At 38.3% G+C, this 23,442-nt stretch overlaps 1 protein-coding gene across 1 annotated transcript in view; it reads left to right on the top strand.

The window, feature by feature from the left end:
* Window positions 1–23,442, top strand: part of MYCBP2 (MYC binding protein 2) — a 1,075,853-nt gene that overhangs the window by 751,212 nt on the left and 301,199 nt on the right.

Below are 23,442 nucleotides of genomic sequence, written 5' to 3'. Positions count from 1 at the left end.
CCAGCACCCAATTCTTTCACATCTGATGCTTTTTATATTCCATGGAATCAAGGGCTGAAGCACAATTTTCCACTGATACTGCTGATATCCAAAATAATTTTAAAATTAAGAAGGGATAAGGTAGAGATGATATGAATAGCATCCTACTAGTCTAGTCAAATTTGGCTTCTATGCCTAGCTGTTGCTCAGCCAGTATATCTAAAGATATTCCCAAATATCTCAATATAACTCAATATAGCAGGAACCCTTCTTTCGCCATAACCTTCATTCTCTGGTGCTTATGGCTTGAATATTGAAAGCATAGTAGTAAAGGCTGTGCCCTTAATACTAGAAGTAAAGGAGAAGATCTTTCACAGCTTTAAATAGAAAAGATTTTCCATTTGGTGTGCATCTGAGGGAGAATGCATTCAATAGCTCAACTTTAACCCTTCTACAATATCTGCTCAGTCTTTCAAAATCGAGATTGAATATCTATTTCATAAGGATATACTTAAGTGCTATTATAGCATATCATCAACACTTAATTCTTCCAATCTCTCATCATCCAATAATAGCAAAATTTATTAAGGATCTTTACCATCTTTATCCACACACAAAAGTTCCTCCTCCTCAGTGTGATCTAAATGTCATACAGTCTCAATAGAGTCCTCCCTTCCTATCATCAGTTGGTAACTGGAAGATTCCAATCTCCAAATATGTCAGTAATATTCTCTGATCTTTCAACCACAGGTAAAAGCTGCTGTTAAAAATACCTTTTACAAATTAAGCTTGGTTTGGAGGTTGAAACCCTTTCTGAATAATGATTTTTGAGCCATACTTAAGGCTATAATTCTTATCGGTATAGATTATTGTAATGCTGCATACATTGGGTTGTCAGCATTGCAGTCAGTGTAGAATGCTACAGCCAGGGTACTCACTGGTACCTGGCACAATTATCATATTTCACCTATACTGCTTTGTTTGTACTGGCTTCCTGTTTTATGGTGAATTAGATTTAAGATCTTGACTTTAGTACTCAAGACTTTGTATGACACTGGTTCATTCTGTATTGCGTCCATCCTAAAGATCTGTACTCCTTCACCTATGTTAAGGTCAGTTGGGAAGAATCTTCTTGAAATTCCTTCCCTTTTCTATATCTTTGCGATACATGAGAGTGGACTTTCATGGTAGCAGGTGTGACAGTATGGAAGGCTTTACCATACAATAAGGCCGATTCAGTAAAGTCCGCGGGAGAGCGGACGAACGCCCGCTCTCCCAGCGCGCACCAGCTGGTGCGCGCGATTCTGTATTTAAATTAGGTGGTGCGGTAGAAATGGGCAAAAGGAGGCGCTAGGGACACTAGCGTGTCCCTAGCGCCTCCTTTTAGCCCGGAGCAGCGGCTGTCAGCGGGTTTGACAGCAGAAGCTCAATTTTGCCGGTGTCTGTTCTCGAGCCCGCTGACTCAATTTTGCCGGATGCCGGCAAAATTGAGCATCCGGTTTTCAACCCGCGAGCCGCCTGCTCATTTAAATTTATTTTTTTTTTTAACTTTTTTTACTCTTCGGGACCTCCGACTTAAAATCGCCATGATATTAAGTCGGAGGGTGCACAGAAAAGCAGTTTTTACTGCTTTTCTGTGCACTTTCCCGGTGCCGGCAGAAACTAGCACCTACCTTTGGGTAGGTGCTAATTTCTTAAAGTAAAACGTGCGGCTTGGCTGCACATTTTACTTACTGTATCGCGCAGGCATACCTAATAGGGCCATCAACATGCATTTGCATGTTGAGGGTGCTATTAGGTGCCGCAGGTTGGACGCGCGTTTTCCTCCCCTTACTGAATAAGGGGTAAGGGAAAACGTGCGTCCAAGGGCAGGTAAACAGTGCGCTCCATCGGAGCGCACTGTACTGTATCAGCCTGAATGTAAGGACAGATCCATATATGAAATCATTTAGAAAAAATTGTAAAGCTTTTTTCTTTATCCAAGCTTTCAGTTCTTTCCTGTGCTGGTCACTTCATCTTCAATTAGTGTGCAAGGTTGGATTACTTACTAAGCAAGGTTCTTGTTGATTAAACTATGTTGTTTTATTAATATCTCGTTTATCTTTCTTTTTATGTTAATTTTGAGAGTGTGTTTTGTAACCTGTCCAGAATTGTAGATGAAATTAAAGAAACCCCAATAGCATGAATCTCGTGCAAAAGCCAGTATGTTACAAATCTTGCTATAATCACAAACAAGGGCTTGTTTTAAAGAGTGACCATCATAAAGTGCTTAAGGCTTTCCAAACTGGAGCTGCCTTGAACAGCACTGGACTTTATAATCATCGGTCACTCAGTGTGTGTGTGTGTGTGTGTGTGTGTATGTGTGTTTTGAATGCTGATGATGCTAGCTATTCAAACGGATGCTTATGAAAACAAGCTATCTCCACAGCACACTTATCTGAGAGTGTCCACTGTATAGGCGAGCCTCTTAATGGATCAAAGTCCTACATTGCAATGTTTCGGAGTGTTTGTCTCCTTCTTCAGGGAAAGATTCGCATTGGTGGACCGATGTCATTTGTATGGTCAGTCAAATCCTGAGTGATGAGCGCTGTGAAAGCAAACTTGTTCAGTATCGCGGCACCTTAAGCGACAGGTAGCTCACAGCACCTTCATTTGCTGTTTTTTCTGCTTTTCTGTACACTTCCCCAGTGCCGGCTGAAATTAACGCCTGCCTTTGGCAGGAGTTAATTTTTGAGAATAAAATGTGCGGCTTGGCTGCACATTTTACTTTCTGAATCGCGCGGGAATAACTAATAGGCACATCAACATGCATTTGCATGTTGCGGGCGCTATTAGTTTCGGGGGGGGGTTGGCCGCACATTTTCGACGTGCTTTTACCCCTTACTGTATAAGGGGTAAAAATAGCACGTCGAAAACGCACAGCCAAATGCGGGCTAACAGTGCATTCCACCGGAGCGCACTTTACTGTATCGGCCCGTCACGAAATATTTATGCTGCTTAATAGAGTCCAAAGTTGGGATAATGCTTTTTAGTGGAATTTCACGTAGATTGCTGGAGTAGCCAATTCAGGATTGCCTAACAGAGTTCTTGATGCTGAATATGGATACCTGTAGAGAAGACATAATTTATTAGTCCTCCTTCACCAGAAGCATAGGAGATTTATCCATCACCTTTGCAATACTTGACACTGGACTACTTCAAGACCTAATGGTTTTGGCCTGCTTTTGTTGGTCATTTATCAGGTGTTAACAGGATTAAGAGCATGTTTTGCAGTGAAAATCTAGAGGAGAGTTTGGATCTTTGTTCTTCAGAGATTGACTTTTGCCTTTATTTCCAATTCCTATTTTTTTCCCCAGAACCTTTGATATCCTGGCCTGGCATCCTAATATCAGATGGTTCAGTTAGTTTGCTAGTACCAAGTTTCTTTTGTGAACTCAACATCCTTTTCTAATGGCCAGCTAGAGTTGTGCATAGCACTAATAGGTTGTTTTTGGCTTTGAGATCTTTCGCATTGCCTCGGGTTTTTTTGTCACTACTGAGTCTGCTCTTGGCAAAAGTATCATAGATTCTTTTCACGTGTTCAAGCAAGCGTGTAAAAAAAAAGTCCATCATTCTTTTATCACTCAAGTAAGCCTTGAGCATAGGTCATGGAATTCTCCAAGCACATCCAGGCTTAGTTCCTGTTGGAAAAACAACAGTTTATAAGCATATTCTCTGGGGTTCTAATCACACACAAAGGACATATCATAAGTGGCACATGCCTAGCACATGTTGAATTTGCATATAGCCTATTATGCTTTTTGAGAGTCAGCTCCAGAGATTCTAGATTATGCTTAATCATCATTATAGCCTATAAATTGTTGATGATATTCTGACCATGGGAAGAGTTTAATCCTATCTGCCTCATAAACCCCTATGGTGTCAGAATGGTATGTAATTTTTGCTGATAGGCCCCTTCCTTTCTCAAAGGGAATTATCAGAGCTCTCATTTTGCTTAATTACTTATCTAGAATCAATGGGAGGGCAGGAAGATTTGCTTATTGCAATCTCTGCTTTCATTTTTTAGCAAACTGACAAAATTTATTTGTGGGTCAGCCCTCTCTGGTGATAGCTAGTACTTTAAGCTTTCAGGCTCTGGAGAGTCCGTCCCCCCTTCTTTATAAAAGGCAAAGCTTCTTGTGATGATATAGCCTGTATAACCCCTTAGAAGTACATTTTTATCAGTTTGAGCTTGAAAAGTGATACCATTGCATTGTCTTGGTTAAAACCCACAAAACCAGCTTGAATACTTCTTTCTAGATAATTGGTCTTATTTACACTGCTTTCTGAATCACTTTCTGTCCTTGAAGAATTCCCAGGGTTGAAGCTTGATTTCAAGCATCCAGTTCCCTGTCTGAACATTGCCTATTGTCCTGAAGCCCTTTAAAATCAGTCTGCAATAGACTGTATCTGGGGTTAATTGCTGTCATTGAAATTCAAAATCGCTCTTTCAACTATGTCACATTTTACATGATCCTAACAGCTTGCCAGCTAAGAACATAGTTAATAGACTTGATAGAAATTTATAAAATCATAAGTGTGGTGGAACGGGTAAATAAAGGACTGTTTACTCTTTCCAAAAATACTAAAATAAGGGGACATTTCATGAAGCTAACAACCAACAGAGTTAAAACAAATCATAGAAACTACTTTTTCACTTGGTGCACAGTCAAGCTGTGAAATATGTTGCCAGAGGACCTGGCAACATATAGAGTTTAACAGAGGCTTAACACATTATTAGATAAACTAAAGAAAGCAAGTTCCTACCCTGGGAGTGAATAACAGGAAATCTGCTTTATGGGAAATGCCAGGTACGTGCGATCTAGATTTGGAGACAGGATATTGAGCTCAGTGGACCTTGGTTGACCTAGCATGATATTTATGGTTTTGTTAATCCTCTTTTCTGTCCCAGAAGCAAAATGCAGTGGAGGATAGGAGGAGAGGACAGCAAGGGAGCTGTTGGAGTTGAGGGGGAGTGGGCTCTTCTTTGCCCAACTGTCAATTCCAATCCATCCTCTCCTTCCTCCCCACCCCCTGGTGCTATCTGTTGCCGGCAGGAGCAGAAACAGTCCCAGGCTAGAACTGTGATTCCTGTGAGTGATCTGTGATTAGGAAGAGGTAAATGCTGAAAGGGACATGGGAAGGGTGGTTGGCAATGTTCCCTCTAATTTTTGGCAGGCGATGTGCACAAAAAAAAATTATTTTGTGCAACTTTTTATAAGTGGATTCAAATGTATGCGCTGTGAGTCAAGTGTGCCTGAACAAGAACTGTTTGGATGAAAATAATTCTAATTAAGTTAGGTCAGTATACCATTTGTTTTAAATAGAAAACATCAAATAAAATTAATTTGATTTCATAATTTTTATAGTTAAGAATAAATATATAGTAAAATATATATATGCTGCTATGCCATTTTATGTGCGCACTATGTTTTGCTGTGTATGCAAGGTTCATGATCTGTGTGTTCCCGCTAAGCTGTGCATGTGCAGTGGTAATTGGGGAGTGAATGTTGTCTCCTACCCATCTCTGTAATAGCAATTTAAACTTAGGCAGACAACTTTTTTCTATCTTAAGAGCTAGATTCATCAAACTATCGCATGCGATAAGAAGAGGGGCGTGTTCTATGGTAATAGTGCACTTTGTGATAAATAAGCTATTTTAGCACTTCGCATAGGTATTACCTCAGAGTGCGATAACTTTTTGCACTTTGCAGTAAGTACCACAATTGTAATTCCTACCTGCAACCACTGGGGGGGGGGGGGGGTGAGAGAGAGAGCACTTAGCTATAAGGCCCTCATAGTAGTTAGGTATTTATACCTCTATAGGAGGCCCACCTAGTTACTTGAGGTGACATTTAGGTAGTAGTGTAGGGGTTAGGGGCCACTTTGACATTCAGAGTGACACGTACGAACAAAACAGTGCTCTCTTGTGAAGATTTGATGTCCTTCGGATTGAGGAAACTCAACCAAAGATGAGATTTGTACAGTGTTCTCTCAACCTAGCTTGATGTTACCCAGGTAGAGAGTCTGTCAAGCTAGGTTGGCCAGAAATCCTGCCCCAAACTCCACCCCTTTTCTAAATTAGCATCACACCATGCGTTATGGTGCTTTTCGCATGTGAAAAGCCCATAACACAGCTTGGAAAATAACCCCCCTAAGGTCCATGTTGCCAGGTGTTCTGCAGAATGTGTGTGAGGGCTTGGATTACGATAATGAAAATAGGGTGCGAGAAAGCTAGTGTAGAGGTTGCATGAAAACCATGATAAGAGGGGGTAGTGGGGAAGTACAGGGGTATAACAGTTGCAGAATGGTGCAAGAGAGCTAGTGGAAAGTGTGTAGAAAGGTACAAGAGAGGTAGGGAGAGAGAGAAAAGCAGAGGGGAGGAGGGTGTAAACAAAAGCTTAGAGATAGAGAGGGGAAAGTTTTGACACACAAGTAAAGGGATGGGATAGGAGTGTAAGAGCCTAAAGAGATAATGAGTGAAGGTGTATCTGAAGAGAGCCAGAGAAAAAGATATTGGGGGAAAGAGATTATGCAAGGGGATAGCTGGAGGTGAAAATCATAGAGAGGTGATTAAGGGTATTGGGAATCAAATGGGAATGAGGGAGTCCGACCAGAGGAGATGAAGAATGCGAGAAGAAATGAATTGTGTGACATGAAATGGTTGAAAAGGATTAAGAATAAGAGGGGGACGGTTGGGGGAGGTGAGTCAGTGAGGGGATGGTGAGAGCATGTGGGAGAGAAAAGAGAAGGAAGCCAGGTTGACGTGAAAGCCAACCCTGTGAGGGAGAGACAGAGAGCCAAAAGGGGCAAGTGTTGGAACAGAGGAAATGGAATGATGGAGAAGTGATGAGATCCATGTTTGAGTGGATAGATGATAAAAGAGGAATTTAGAGGCAGAAAAGAGAGAAATAAAGGGAAATTAGATAAAAAGAAAGATGTCAGAGAAAGGGTTAAGAGGAGATGATGAAGACAGGCAAGAGAAGAAAAGTAAAAAGGGAAGGAGAGTCTGGGAAAGTAGTTAGGAGAAACAGACGAGAAGGAAAACAGAAAAAAGAAATCAGGGCCAACACAATTAGGAAAAACCCCACTCAGACAACAAAGGTAGAATAAAGCATTTGGTTTAGAGATTTGGAATATGTAACAGTGATCTAGTAGCTATATGGTTCCTGGAGTAAACTGAATGCTCTGGAATCAAGTTCAAAATCTCTGACCTGACTGTATCTCCCACATACAATTTGCATGTTAGAAATTATTGCATTTTGTTGGCTTATTTGAATTTTTTTCTGGTGCATTATTAATTCTCTTGTGTGTAGGACATACCTGCCAATCCTAAGACTTTTGTATTGGGCCCAAAATATTTTATGGTAACTAAAATTGTACTTTTAAATATATTTTGAGACTTCTATAGGGACAAGTGAAATGGATCACCTACTCCCACCAAAATGAACTGCTTGCTCATTACTAGCACCGCAGGGAACCAAGTGTTCTAGATTCACCAACCCAAAAATCTGGTAACTTTACCCTTTCTCCCTCCTTCCCATCGGCAGGTGGAGAGCAGTACTTCTTACCTGTGTATGCCTCCTCCGTTGACATCAGTCTGATTTTTGAATTGTTTAGCTCTGTAATTTTGCGTGACCTGCTAGCCCCACATGTTCCGACATCCGATTAAAGTCAGCAGAATGAGGTTAACACAAATAAAGGGTGCTGCTCTCCACTTGCCAGTAGGAGAGTGAGTACCGTGCAAAATTTGGTTCAGTGTGCCATGAGGATTGAGCAGACTTGGAAGTGTGCCACAAATTTTTAAAAGAACATTTTGTAGCACTGCTATAAGCCTCACACTGCTATCCAGTCAAAACCACACACTCTAGCCTAATACTCTAATCCTTATTCCAGACAGTCTCCCTCTTGGTGTAGGAGGTTGAGGTTTTATGCAAATCACTAACCCATTCTAACCTCTGAGTTGAGTCCTCTGAATAGTTTCAGTTGGGATTGCCTCCGAATCACCTACCCAGCGAGAGTATTATCTCTTAACAATCATTAGGAACAGGTCAGGTTAGAAGTTCACTCCCTTGTAAAGGCTAAATCAGTCAAACCTGTATCACCATAAGTGAGAGAGAAATTTTTTATTTCAGGTACTTCTTAGTATGATGATAACCTGGGTGATACCACTCCATTCCAGACCTAAGGGCATTGAACAAGTATCTTACGTCAGAAAAGTTCAAGATAATTACCCTGGTCACTTTAATATGTCTTCTGAAGAACACACACGGGTGTCACACTCACATCACACACATTCTCATGTCACAGGAACTATCTCATGTTTATGGTATGAAACCAACACCTCCAGTACTGTGTATAGCCTTTAGCCCCTCAAATAGCTATGTGGGAAATTACCGTACTTCAGCTGTTTCCGTGATGTGGAAATTCATATGTTTTTCTATTTGGATAAGTGATTAGTCAAGGATACAACTCATGCAGAAGTGGATGAATCCATGCACAGTACCATCTGGGTGCTGGAGAGACTAGCCATGGTATTTCTCCCTGCCCTCAGAATTTCAGATTTACAGTCCTATTTCCTAAGATGTAGATGCTAGATTAAGATCAGGGAAAAAAAATCATACTCATTGCTCTTAATATATTTGCAATTAATGTCAATCTTGTGTTTTGCTTTAATACTTCACTGCGAATATTAAATACATCTATATAGTAGGCATTTTATAGGTAATGATCTGAAGATATTTATAGAATGGAAAGTACCTGTCTGTTAAGAAATTTGTCATAATCACATTGCTATTCTAGGGAGGGTTTAAGGCTAAACTGGGTTTTGTATCTTTAGATTTCAAATAATGTTTCAAGAACTACTGTATGCCATAGTTGCAATATTTTGCAGTTTGAGATTTCAGATTTTTGTTCCATCCTGGACGGACCATGAGCAGTTTGTTTTAGTACACTTATCTAAGAACAAGAAAGGGGTAACTTGTTGCCAGAAACTTATTAAAACAAAACATGTATATGCCAAGCAGTTTTTTGTAGTTTTTGTTTCTCAATAAAATAAAGCAAAAAATCAAGCCACACCAAAGCAAGAAAAATGTGAATAATGGAAGCAATGGCAATAGAAAAGAACAAGAAAAGAAGGTTAATTACTACACTCAAAATCTGTTGAACATGCAAAAATGGAAGTGCTCAGAAGTAACATCTAAAAAGTCCATAGCAGCCAAGAAGCATCCAAAAAATGGAATAGTAAATAAAAGGTTTAAACTTTTTTCTCCTTCTGTGCCTTGCCTATTTTTGTTTCATCTTTTTTGAGTATAGCACTTTCATTGTTTTCTTGTGACACTGCCAGCTGCTTTGCATATATGGCTTTCATTTGGGTGCTGCATATGTACCTTGAATAACTGGGATTTGGAATGTATTTTACAAGCTTTCTTGGGTGCCACAGTAAGTTCTGTTGATACCCAATATAGATATGAACAGATATGGCTTAAAGAGCTCAAGTGGAAAATGGAGAGGAAAGCAGTGTTTTTACTTTGAGGCATTTAGTTTAATATTGCTCTTTCCTGACACCAATAATAACTTTTGAAATAGGGCCTACAAACAAACAGATTTTACTATATACAAGTTGCACAATCCTCTATCCGCATGCTCTGAGCAACAACAGACCAGAGGGAGAGGAAGGGAACATAATCCTTTATTCAGAATAGAAATGCATCCATAAAAGCTCTTCTATTAAGCTTATAAAGTGCCTGATTAAACTCTGCACCCCAGTGATGATGCTTTTTCAAGGGGGTTTTCTTCCATGGCAGTTTTTCTCTTAAATATCCTTTTAATGACCTGCAGAAGTATCTTAGATGCGTGTGACATCAAACATTGTCCTGCAATCTCCAAACTCCAGTGTTGATTTTGAGAATTTTTGAGAATTGAAATAGATTTTGAGAATTCTCCAGGGAGAAATTAAACTCCTCCTTCACCTGTACTCTGCAGAAATTCCACAGGTCTATTGTCCACATCTGATTATAGTTTTTGGCAAGATCTTTATCATAGTTTGTATTTTCACTGTGTTTTCTTATACTGTCTTTATTAGTACATATAAGGGGTTTTGGCTATTGTGCATTGACAGGTTTTCTTCAGTATTTTCTTCCTATTTTTCAATAATTTCTTCCTCTATAATAAATTATCTTCATCGTTCACTCTTAATTTCACTCTATAGCTGTTTCAGATTTTGAAAAACATTAAATAGTAAAGGGGATGCTATGATTGTCTAGTTTTTAGTTCTTCACATTATTGTTCTTTCATCCCTTTATACAATTTCTATTTTCTTATATTGTTTTGTTTGCTTATAACATTTCTAAACCATACTATCAACATTTCTAGGCAGTTTACAGAAAAACCTACATAATAAATTAAATTAAATTAAATTAAAACAGAACATAACACCAATCTCATCACTCATATTCTCCCTCATTGACTTTTTATTTAATATTTCATCTGTTATCCATGCATGTTTCTTTTTCTTTTTTTTTCCCCACAAATTGATTCTGCTGTTTCCTGATTACAATATTTTATCTGTATCCAATATTTTATTTGGTTGTCCTCTTTGCTTTTGTACTGATGTTCTTGAGATATTCCAATTTCCTATCCCTTTTTACATCTCCTCCCCCCACCTTTTAATCTTATATTTGTTTTGGTCTAGATGAAGATTTGATTGATCCACAGTCAGCTTTTTGGATTCTTTATATTTTTCTGAATCTGTTGTTATACAAATTTATTTTACAAATTATTTTTAATTGTGCCATCTGGTACGTTAATATAGCTAATCCTTTTTGTTCAAACCATGTATTATAAATAGCTGACCATTCAATTTGCAAGTTGAGTGGGTCTCTGTGAAAAAGCAGAACAAATGCAGCTGTATGTGTTTGAAATACTGGAAATTGAATAGTGGTGTTGCACTGAATTATGCTGATTGATGTGGAGACTGAATCCAGATGTGTCAATAAAGATAGACTATTCTGTGCAACACCACTATTGAATTTCCAGTGTTTCAAACGCATACAGCCCTTGAGGCAGCCCCATTTATAACGGGCGAAACTCGGCTAAAGTCGGGCTTTTCCAAAGTATTTCATCTCCATTTGAATAAAGCATTTTAATAGAACATCTGGCATCTATTCTCCTTTGTCTACCCTAATACTGCAAGGGACACCAGTGGACATGGGGCTGGTTGAGAGTCATATTTTGGTTATTGGGCCTTCTGTTTTTCCCTTTCCCTTTTTTCTTTTTCTCCTTGAAATTGTTTATTCTCCATTTATATCTATTTTCTTTTTTCCTACTTCCAGTTTCAATAATTGTGGCCTAAAAATTGAGAATTTTGTTACTTTCCCTAATATTGTATTTATTATTACTAATATCTCAATTGTTAAACAAGGAATGCTTGTGAGAAATATTTTAAAATGATATACAGTAGAGTGTTTTTTTAAATTGACACTGAAGAATGCACTAAGCCTTTGATTAAGTCAATTTATGATACCTTAATATATCCTCCAGATCCTCAGCCCTAGCTTTAGGAACTATAAGGGCTGCGTAACTTAAAAATATCAGTCCTAAAAGAGGATGTACAGAACACATTGGATGATGTCCTCTGCACGGGAGAAAAATTGGATACAAAGAGGCTATGGATACAATTAAAGATCATTGCTCTACTTTACAGACATTAACAGCAGCTACTATGAAACATTCTTCACACAAGAAATTTAAGCATCAGTCCTTTAGAAAGCAGGGTTACCACTCCTGAAGGGAGATATAGACTTTAGCCTTATTACAGGTAAAATCCCCAACAGCAATCACAATAACAGGAATCAAGAGCCCCTCTAGAGATGGGACTCAGCAGAGGGTCTACCCAACAGTCTTCACTTTTGTCAAGACTGGTCTCAAATTTTGACTATCAAAGCTATGCCCATTCTTTTTATTTATAGACGTTTTTAGTGGGGGGAACGCTGCAACATTTTCACATCCAGTGGTCATTCCTCACTATGGACCATTGGAGTCCAAAAATAATTTGCAAGGTTTATAGCCTAAATTACTAGAAGCATTCACCAGTCATTCCTCAATATCCATATGTAGTACTCCTAGATCAGAGATATTAGAAGAGCTTGCCTCCCTCTTAACAGCAAATGCAGGAGAACCAGTTCCAATCACAGAAAGAAGGAAAGATACTTTCTGATCCTTAAAAAGTCAGGCAATATTTGTCCTATTGTAGATATATGGAACCCAAACAAGTTATGAGAACAGAAAAGTTCAAAATGAATTCCTTTGCACCATTCTTCCTTACCTAGAAATTTGGGATTGACTAACAACCCTTAATCTGTAGAATGCTTAAATGCATATAGCTATTCATGAATATCACAGAAGATATCTCCGCAAAAAACATTATCAGTACTGTTTGCTTCCATTTGGCCTTTCATCAGCTCCAGGAGTATTAACTGTACCTAGTAGTGGGGGCTGCACATGTCAGGAAAAAAAATGTATTAGTCTTTCCATATCTAGACAATTGGCTAACATCAAACATATCCTGTGAAGAAGCAAAGCAAACTACAATCTGCACAATCAAAATCTTCCTAGTTGGAATTTGTAATAAACCTCCAGAAATGTCAATTAGCTCCAGCCCGTCAGTTGGCATTCATAAGAGCTTATCTAAACTCAATGAAGGGAAGGCTTTTCTTCCTTGGCAAAAGATGAATCTAATATACCTTGTTCACAAGTTGTCCAAATGGCCATCAATAAAGGCAACGATCTTCATGAAAATGTTAGGCCATATGGCAGCCACAGTCCAAGTTGTTCCCTTTTCACATCTATGGAAGTGGTAAGCTCAGTGGCATTTAAGACTTTGATGGAATCAACATACTCAGCTAGTGTCTTACACGATAGATTTTGCCAAATCACTCATTTGTTCCCTGCATTAGTGGACTTAGCCTTCATATCCTTGTAGTCAATTTTTTCATTCTCAAGTTCAGGAGATATTAATGACGAATGTCTTCATACAAAGTTGAGAAAAACATGTCAGTGTTAAGTGATGCATATAGGGAAAAATAACCTTTGCTGTAGTTACGCAGTGTCTTAGGAGTTACCACCCAGGAAAGAGATCTAGTCGTTATAGTGGATAATACATTGACATTGTCGGCTCAGTATGCTGTGGTGATCAAAAAAGCAATTAGGAAGGGAATGGCAAATAAAATGAAGGATGTCATAATGCCTCTGTATTGCTCCATGGTGAGACCACACTTTGAATACTGTGTGCAATTCCGGTCACCGCATCTCAAAAAGGATATAGCTGCACTGGAGAAAGTATAGAGAAGGGTGACCAAAATGATAAGGAGTGTAGAATGGCTGCCCTATGAGGAAAGGCTAAAGAAGTTAGGGCTGTTCAGTTTGGAGAAGAGACGACTGAGGGGGGATGTGATAGAAGTCTACAAAATCATGAAAGGACAAGTTAATGTAAATCAGCTATTTATTCTTTCAGATAAGGACCAGGGGGGCACTCCATAAAGTTAGCAAGTAGCTCATTTAAAACAAATTGAAGAAAAATCTTTTTCACTCAACGCATAGTTAAGATCTGGAATTCATTGCCAGAGAATGTGGTTACAGCAATTAGTGTAACTGGGTTTAAGAAAGGGTTTTTTGGATGAGTTCCTAGAGGAAAAATCCATAAACTGCTATTACAGTAATTAATAAGAAATAGTAGCTTGTAATTTATCTGATGTTTAGGTACTTGCCAGGTACTTGTGACTTGGATTGGCCATTGTTGGAAACAGGATACTGGGCTTGATCGACCCTTGGTCTGACCCAGTATGGCATATCTTATGTTCGTTATTATGTGACTTAGACTATCTAAAAGAAATGTTATTAAATAAACCTTCTTAAGTCTAGCCATATTCAAAGTTCTCCTAGTCTTCAAGTTATGGCTGAAGGGAACAATAGTACACATCTAGACAGACAGTCAAGTATGGATCTATTACATAAACCAGCAAGGAGTTTGCAAGACTTAGCAGAGAAACTTGCAATATATGGAATTGGGCTAATGTATTGTTATCTCTCTCTAGGGAAAGCTCAATGTCTTTGAGCCATCATCTACAGCCCCAAAAATGGTCTCTGCACCCCAGCATGGTGCACTATCTCTTCCAAGTCTAGACAACCCCACGAGTGGATCCATTTGCAGGCCCATTAAACCACAAGCTTCCACTCTGTTCAAAAAGACACACTCCAGAATCACTAGCATAGGACGTTTGTCATTTCATGGAACAGATACCTTTTCTGTGTCATTCACCTCTGCCTCTCTTACGGGTCGATACAGCAAAGTCCGCCACTCTCCTGTGCACGCGATTCTGTATTTAAATGAGGCCCGGCGATAAAAACAGGCAAAAGGAGGCGCTAGGGACACTAGCGCGTCCCTAGCGCCTCCTTTTGGACTGGAGCGGCGGCTGTCAAAGGGTTTGACAGCCGATGCTCAATTTTGCCGGCGTCGGTTCTCAAGCCCGCTGACAGCCACAGGCTCGGAAACCGGACGCTGGCAAATTGAGCATCCAGTTTTCGACCCAACAGCCGCAGGCCGACTTCAAATTTTTTTTTAACACTTTTTTTACTCTTCGGGACCTCCGACAATATCGGCATGATATTAAGTGGGAGGGTACACAGAAAAGCAGTTTTTACTGCTTTTCTGTGCACTTTCCCGGTGCCCGAAGAAATTAGTGCCTACCTTTGGGTTGGCTCTAATTTCAGAAAACAAAATGTGCAGCCTGGCTGCACATTTTGTTTTCTGAATCGCGCGGGAATACCTAATAGGGCCATCAACATGCATGTGCATGTTGCAGGCGCTATTAGCTTCGGGGGATTGGACACGCGTTTTCGGCCCCTTACTGAATAAGGGGTAATGCTAGTGCGTCGAAAACGCGCATCTAATGGCGGGTTAACAGTGCACTGTACTCTATCGGCCCGTTATTGAGAACCAACTTCAAGTTAAGAAAGGACTAGATAGACGTGATACTAGTTGCACTGTTTTGGCCATGCTAGATTTAGTTTTTGTGGCTATAAAGACTAGCTGTTGCTGCACCATTATGTCTTTCCATGTCTCCAACGGTACTAACATAAAAATATGGGTTACTTCTTCATTCCAACATTATCTGTAGCATTAACGATCTGAATATTGAAAGCCAAATAGTACAACCATTGTCATTTCCTGAAAAAAATGAGTTGATTGTAGCAGCAAGAAAGCTTACTACTAAGTATTCATGTAACTTCAAGTAGAAAAGATTTTCTATTTGGTGTGCATCCCAGAGAAAAGATCCATTCAGCTGCTCTACTATTCTTCTTCAATATCTTCTTAGTCTCTCTGAATCTGAATTGAAGACCACCTCTGATTATTAATTTATTTACAATATTTTTATTGCACCCATAGCAAAACTGTGCTAGGCGGATCACATTAAAACATTCTTAATTTAAAAAAAAATACATATTAAAACAAATAACATAAAAACAGAATTTAACAGTATCTTTATCCTGCTGATATGAATACATTCAAAAGCTATTGCAGCATATCCTCAACCCTTAGAAGGTTGTCCAGTTTCTCACCATCCCATGGTAGCAAGGTTATCAAAGGTTATCACCCTTTTAAAACACCATCTGCTTAATGAGACCTCAACATAGTTCTTTCTAAATTCAGTCCCCCATTTGAACCTTTAACAGTATATCTCACATTTCTATCTTGGAAAGTGTTATTCTTAATAGCAGTTATATCAGCTTGCAGAGTGAACAAGTTTCAGGCTTTAGCAATTCATGCTCCTTTCTCTCAGATGTTTAAAAAGAGTAGTGTTGAGTTTTATCTAAAGCTGTTTCTTGATTTCATTTAAATGTCTCTTGCTTTTCCAGAATATTTTCCAAAGTCTCATTCCAGGAAAAATTAATAAACATTTCACACCTTTGATTGCAGGAGAGCTTTATTTTAATTAGAAAGATGTCAACTATTTCTCTCCTTTGATTCCAGTAGACAAGGCTTACCAGTAATAAAGTAAACTCTCTCTACATGGCTTTCGGACTGTTTCATGTTATGACAATTTTGGCATCTATCTTCCTGCTAAAGCCCATCAGGTAAAGACAGCATCAATTTCAGTAGCTTATCTCTGATCTACTTCAGTTCAAGATAATCTGCAAAGCAGCCACATACTTTTACCAGTCACTACTATCTTAAACAAGAGACTTGGAATGATTGTAGTTTTTACCAAGCAGTTCTTAAAAACCCTATTTAACAACTTAAACTGTCCCTCATTTCTCTTTGTTACTAGATTGCAAACTTTCTTTACCAATATGAATTACTGTTTCTTTGCTACCCTCAGCTTGGGAGTCCTCAATTATATGACTGTATTTGTACTGCTTGTCCACAGAGAAAGCAAAGTTGCTTAGCTTTAACAGTTCTTTGTGCACAGTGAGACAAATCAGCCACACAATTCCATCCTCTTCACTGTATAGTTAAAATGTAGCTAGGGAAGTGACTTACTAGACTTGCATTGTGGTGGCTGTGCAGGAACTCCTGCACTTTGCTCAGAAAGCCTTCTAGGGCTTTCTCAGCTCTGAGAGAGCATGTTCTGTGTTGGTGCCGTACAATGTTTCCCATTTGTGTAGCTGATTTATCCCTTTGTCCATAGAGAACATTTGTTACAGATAAACACATTTTTCTCAACCTTTGATAACTGCTTTATTTCAAGAGTTTGAGATGTCTCAAGTACCCCTTGGTTCATAAAAATTCACTTCTCTCATCTTGTCTGTATTCTAACTTTGTTTCCTGGTTCTCTGTTCCATTTTCTCTTTCCTTCTATGCTTATATTCTCTCTTTATCTATCTCTTCCAAACTGGCTTTCAGATTTTTCTTTAATCTCATTTCCATCTTTCTTCTCCAGCTGTCTCTCTTCCCTTTAACATTCTTCCTCTCATTGATCTCCCTTCACATCTTTATTTCCTACTCACCCATTTCCATTTTTTTTTACCTGTTGATGCCTCTGAGCCATCCATCTTTTTTGCTGCCCTCAGTCATTGCTTTCCATCTTCTTCCTCTTTTCATCCACCTCCCAGCCCCACATCATCCTCTGTCTAACTTTTACCGCCACACACTCCAGCCTTCAATCTCTCAAACTCCCTGCTCTCCATCATCCTGGCTTTCAGAATATCCATAATGAATATGTATGAGATATATTTGCATGCCCCGCCTCCATTTTATGTAAATATATCTCATTCATATTCATTGTGGATATCCTGAAAATCATACCGGTTTATGCCTCTTAAGGACCAGAGTAGGCCACCTCTGGCTTAAGTGCAACCATGCCCAGCAAGGAAAATCTTTTGCCTGGCTGAGCTCAGCAAGGCAGGTCAGATGAAGATATTTTGTATGTAATTCATCCACGAGAGCAATTTATAATAAGTGAAGTGCATGGAAAGATCAATAAAATAAATTTTGTTGGACTCTGAGTTTGGAGAGTTAGGTGCATGTAGGTAAGTGGAAGTAGGGGGTGGTGGCATAGAGCTCCCCATGTTGAACTCCATGGAAATAAATAGAGCCAATCAGGGATTGTTGGGCATCCTGCAGAATACCACAGATTGCTAGTACAACTACAACTGCATACTCAGCAAATTGTATTCATCCTGTATCAATTACAAATGTTACTGCTCTTTTTGTAATTTTAGAAACTGCTCCCACTAAGTCTCCCCCCCTTACAGTTATCAATGACAGACATATGTTCCAAGATAGTCAAACATGATCTTGATCTAATTGATTCATACTGGCTGTGATGTTGCATATGATTCCCTAATAAATAATCTATAATCTCAGGAAGCCAGGGAATTGGCATAAGTTTAAAGGAATTAAGAAATGATTGATTGATTTGTTTGCTTTTTTATACCGACATTCATTGGAACATCACATCGGTTTACAATAAAGTATATAAACCACAATTATAAAAGAAAGTTAAAAATGTTACATCAAAAATATTAAAAAGCAGTTAATTAACATATACAATAAAAATTATAAAAGTGAGATTAAATGAAAGTAGATAAAACTATAAGCTAAAGGAGGCTCTGCTTTAAGGCTTAGAAATCAATATACGAAGCTGAGCAGAGTGCGAATGGAAATTATGTGTAGGCTTGCTGGAACAGCCAGGTCTTTAAGTTTTTTTTTAAAATACGAGAGTTAGGCTGTAGTCTCAATTCTTGCAGTATGGAGTTCCGTACGTGGGGGCCTGCTAGAGATAGCGCTTGATCTCTCACGGATGTGAGGTGTGCTAATTTTGGTGAAGGTATTGGTAAGGTCCCATTGCTGGCTGAGTGAGTGGTTCTTTGTGGGGTCTGGAAATGACGGGAGGCAATGAGCCATGCTACGTTTTCATTATATAGAGTTTTATGGATTAGTGTTAGACTTTTAAAGAGAATCCTGTGAGATATTGGGAGCCAGTGAAGATCTTTCAATATTGGAGTTATGTGGTAATTTTTCCGAGTATTGGTAAACACTCTGGCAGTAGCATTCTGCAACAGTAGAAGGGGTCTTATTGTAGATGCTGGGAGACCTAAAAGTACAGTATTGCAATAATCGATTTTCGAAAGGATTACTGCCTGAAGAACGGTTCTAAAGTCATTCAGATGGAGGGAGACATCTTCGTTCTTTTAATACATGTAATTTATAGTAGCAGTACTTTATGGTTGTGCTTATACATTTTTTTAAATTTAGTTCACTGTCAAGTATGACACCTAGGTCCCTTACTTCATGCAGAATGGAGTGTTTAATTTGTTTTGAATTAATGTCTAATAAGACTCTGTTTAATTTATGACAAATTATTAGAAATTCTGTTTTGGGCGTGTTTAGGGATAAACTCATCTGAGTTAAAAGTTGATTTATGGCAGAGAGGTAAACCTCCCATAGCTTTAGGGCTTTGGCTATGGACTCGGTAATGGGAATTAGGATTTGCACGTCATCTGCATAAATGAAATGTGTTAGCCCTAAGCCAGCTAATAGCTTGCAAAGTGGCAGCATATATATAATGAATAAGGTTGAGGATAGGGAGGATCCTTGGGGGACTCCTTGGGCCAAATCGATGGGTTCAGATTCAGAATTGCCTATTTTGACCTTATAATATCTATCTTTCAAATATGACTCAAAACATTGCAATGTATTATCTGTTAGGCCAATTTCTACAAGTCTGTCTAATAGAATTTTGTGATTAATAGTATCGAACGCTGCTGATATATCAAGCATTACAAGGATATATGATTGGCCATTGTCAATTCCTCTAAGGACAGTATCAATAAGGGAGACCAGAAGGTTTTGGTGCTGAAAAATTTGCGAAACCCAAACTGTGAGGGATACAGTATATTGTGGTTTTCTATGTGCTCTGATAGTTGCTGATTTACCACTTTTTCTAGTAGTTTAGCCAGGAAAGGGAGATTGGATATTGGTCTAAAATTGGCTAGGTCTGAGGGGTTTAAGTGTGTTTTTTTTAAAATGGGTTTAACTATGGCACATTTTATTTTGTCAGGAAAGCTGCCTTGTGCTAAAGATATGTTGTTCATATTAGTCAGAGGTTTGGCTAATAAGTTTAACAATAGTTTTAGGGATTTCACTGGGATTGTGTCTGCTGGATGTGCGGCCAGATTCATTTTTCTTATGAGAGTCTCTATTTCAATGGAGGAAATGCTTTCGAAGGTGGACCATATTGTGTCTGGGTTTTTTGGTAAGAAGATCCAGTTAGTGTTAGGTTTAGATAGTTTTGTCATTAGGTTTTTGATCTTGTCTCTGAAGAAGTAAGCAAGATCCTTACACTTAGTTTCAGAATTGCTATCGAGTATCGCTAGTGGGGTGGATTTAGTTAGATCAGCTACATAGAAAAGAACTTTAGGGTTTAATTGGAAGTCATTGATTTTTTTTTTTTTTAGAAGAAATCATGTTTGGTTTTGAGAATTGTCATTCTATATTTGTGAAGTAATACTCTATAGGTGCCTAGATAAGCGGGTGTAGGATTTTTTCACCATTTTTTTTCGGCATTTCTGAGGGAACGTTTTAGTTTTTTTTAGTTCAGGCGTATACCATGGAGTCTTGTGTTTTTAGAGAGGGCTTTAATTCCTTTTTGATTAAAGGGCAGCAGGTATTAGCTATGTCACTCGTGATGGTGTTCCATGATGAGATGGCGGACTCAAATGTCTCTTAAGTCTAGGTTTTTTAGTGCACTTGAGAATAATTCGATCAGGTCCTCTGCCTGACAAGGTTTTCTGAATTGAATGGTAATTTTGGGAGTTGGTGAAATATATTTCGGCTTCTTTAAAGATGACTTAATAATAGTAATTTATTGGTATGAGTTTAGTTACCACTTATGGATTTTTTTGTTTGTTTCTTTTAAATCCTATCAAGACAATAAGCATTCCCAACAAGTTTATAAACAGTAAAAAATAGTGATTGTGACACTATTAACATAAGCTGTCAAGGACCTTCATAACATCCATACATGCTGCTTGTTCAAGAAATGCCTGGGTCATTTTTAATCATTGGTCCTGAATGAACTTAAATTTTTGAAATTTTTTATGTAAAATAAGTGAATTACTTCCCTTGAAGAGTGAGAAAGAGAAGTACTCTGAGAAGTAGTGGCAACCATAAACGTATTAAACTACACCCAACATAATGTCATGTTTTGAAAGGTACACTGTGCATCGAGGTGAAATTCTCAACAGAATCTGCATCTCTCTGCTTGAAAAATAAAATTAATTAAATGTCATAAAAGTATGAAAAGGCATATTCTTGGGTATAGTTACCAAAGATTATATTCAGAATCAAATCGCCACATTCATAGTTGTGATGGCTGCTCTGTGTGGCGGCGTTTTAGCCGGTTTTTTTTTTTTTTTAAAGCTTAGCGTGATGATGTAATAGTGCACATAATCAGTTGGATCATATCAGCTGTCAGATGGAATGTCAAAACATCAACTGCAAGAGCTGAAACAAGGCAGTTAATTAGAAAACGTGAAACCATTCTGTATCATCATTCATCCTAGTGGGATGTGTAGACTTTAAATGAAAAATCCACTGTTCATGTCGCGTCACAATGTTTCAAGGATATTCAGGACCAATCCAGTGTTCTTTGTTGGTTTATGCGTCAAAATGTTTGCCAGATTCCCACCCCTCCAGTCATGTTTTAGTTGTTCCATGATCAACTACATAATATCATTAAAAGAATGTTCAGCAATGAGAAAATGAGGAACGATAGGAGCCTGTGTTTTGTTAGTTTTTAGGCAGCTTTTGTGCTGAAGTAAGCGTGTACAAAACAATCTGACAATCTTTCCACATATTGCAAACCACATTGACATTGTAAGAAATATACAACATATCTCAATTTGCATGTAGGGACGAGACCAAATTTTATGGTTCTCCTATCAAAGATAGTGATGTAATCATTAGGTTTTTGCATCTCACAAATGGCACACTGGTCACATGATGCAGATTCATCTGGAATGCTGACCATTTCCGATGAAGAACTGGAGTGGACCATCCAATCCTTGATATTGCACCCTCTTGCAAATGTGAAACAAATTTCACCCCTGGTGCAGTCTACCTTTCAAAACATGACATTGTCAGGTATAATTTAATGCATTTACGGCTCCTGCTGCTTCTCATCAGAGTACTTCTCTTTCTCACTCTTCAAGAGAAGTAATTCACTTTTATTTTGCATTAAAAATTTCAAAAAATTATTCAGGACCAGTGATTAAAAATGACCCGAGCATTTTGTGCAGCATGTACAGGTGTTATGAAGGTCCTTGGTAGCTTATGTTAAGTGTCACAGCCACTATTTTCACTGTTTATAAACTTGTTGGGAATGCTTATTGTCTCGATATTATTTACATTCGTGGTTTTTTGAACAATTTAATTTTCTTTTAAATCCTAAACAGCATAGAAAGGGTGCTTTATTTTCTTTTGAATTTTATGTGGCAATTTTCATATTTTCCATGGGCAAATGGGTGTTTTTCATGGGCAAACCCCCTCTTCAGGCTTAGCCACAGTAAATACATTTTCGATCCTGATCCTTACTGCAAGGCAGCTTGAAGAGGGGGGTTTGCTTGCGTTTTCAGATTCAGTGGATTTTCGCGAGAGCTTGTTTCTCCTTGCCTGCTGAGTTAAGTCTGCTTCTGTTCCTTCTGCACATGAATTGGCCACTTGACAGAGAGTGACCTTTCTACTGACATTGTTTTTGAAACTTCTACTCCAGTTTAGTACATGAGCCAATTCATCTATATTTAATAACTCAAGTGGCATTTTAGCCCATATATACTCTTGGTTTCTCTCCCTGTTAGACGAGAAGCCTACCAAAGATCATCGGGTGTTCTTTATACCAGGGATTCCTTCCTGAGGAAGCCACTTTTTGCGAAACAAGGGCCTTGTTGGGGTAATTGACACATACCCCTTTTTTTGCTTTTGAAATTTGTTCTCTGATCTATTGCAAGCACTTTCTGGATAATACACTGGCTACTCATTTTTTGTACTTTACAGTATTGTCATTGTAATTGTTAAGGTAAAGCATGTTTCTTGTTTAAACGATTTTTGTGTTTATTATTATTGTAACATATTTAGGTCTGTTTGAAAGCAATTGTGCCATGATGGCCAAGCATTGACAACAATTGTATTAGCATTCACCCCATAGGAATGCACAGTCTGCAATTGATCTATGTTTAACTTATCAATACTTATTTGTATACAGGGTCACATGATTGTTCGTTTATACTACATTTGTTAACATTAAGGTGTTCATATATTTTAATTTTTTTGTGAACGATCAATACAAATTCATGTTTTAATTAATACATTAACAATATTAGTGCTCTTTTGTTTATTCCTTTGGAATGTTTTTCTGCTTATGTATATATGCACTTAATAGAGAAAATCCAAGCAGTTTGATTCACTTTCCCAAACAATGTACAGTACCTTCGAAGAAAGCCAACCCCCTCCATTTATTATCATATTTCAAAACTGTGCACATTAAAAAAATGCCCTGTTCTATTAGTCACTCTTTTTGAAATTTTTAAATTGTTCCCCTGTAGTTCTCCTGAATTCATTTAGGAAGCTGTGTAAGCAAGCGAATTAGATTACCTCACCTATTGAATTTGATTGGGCCATATTGATGTTGAAGACAAAAGGGCATTAGGTACATTTTGCAGACCAAGGCGATCCCATGCCACCTGAGTTTCATGTATGACACTTGTGAACTTAGCTGCCTCTGAAGGAATTGCAGGAGAAGTCCTTAAGCAGTTAAATACTGACGTGCCAGTAAAATCTTTCACACACATAGGGTGTATAATACTTCTTGTTGTGTACACTTTGTATACAGTATGTTAAGTATTACGTAGAGGTTGGCTTTCAGT

This window comes from Rhinatrema bivittatum, chromosome 5, assembly GCF_901001135.1.
Source record: "Rhinatrema bivittatum chromosome 5, aRhiBiv1.1, whole genome shotgun sequence".
NCBI classification, from domain to species: domain Eukaryota; kingdom Metazoa; phylum Chordata; class Amphibia; order Gymnophiona; family Rhinatrematidae; genus Rhinatrema; species Rhinatrema bivittatum.
Note: the sequence above shows the minus strand (reverse complement) of the source record. Positions and strands in the feature narration are given on the sequence as shown.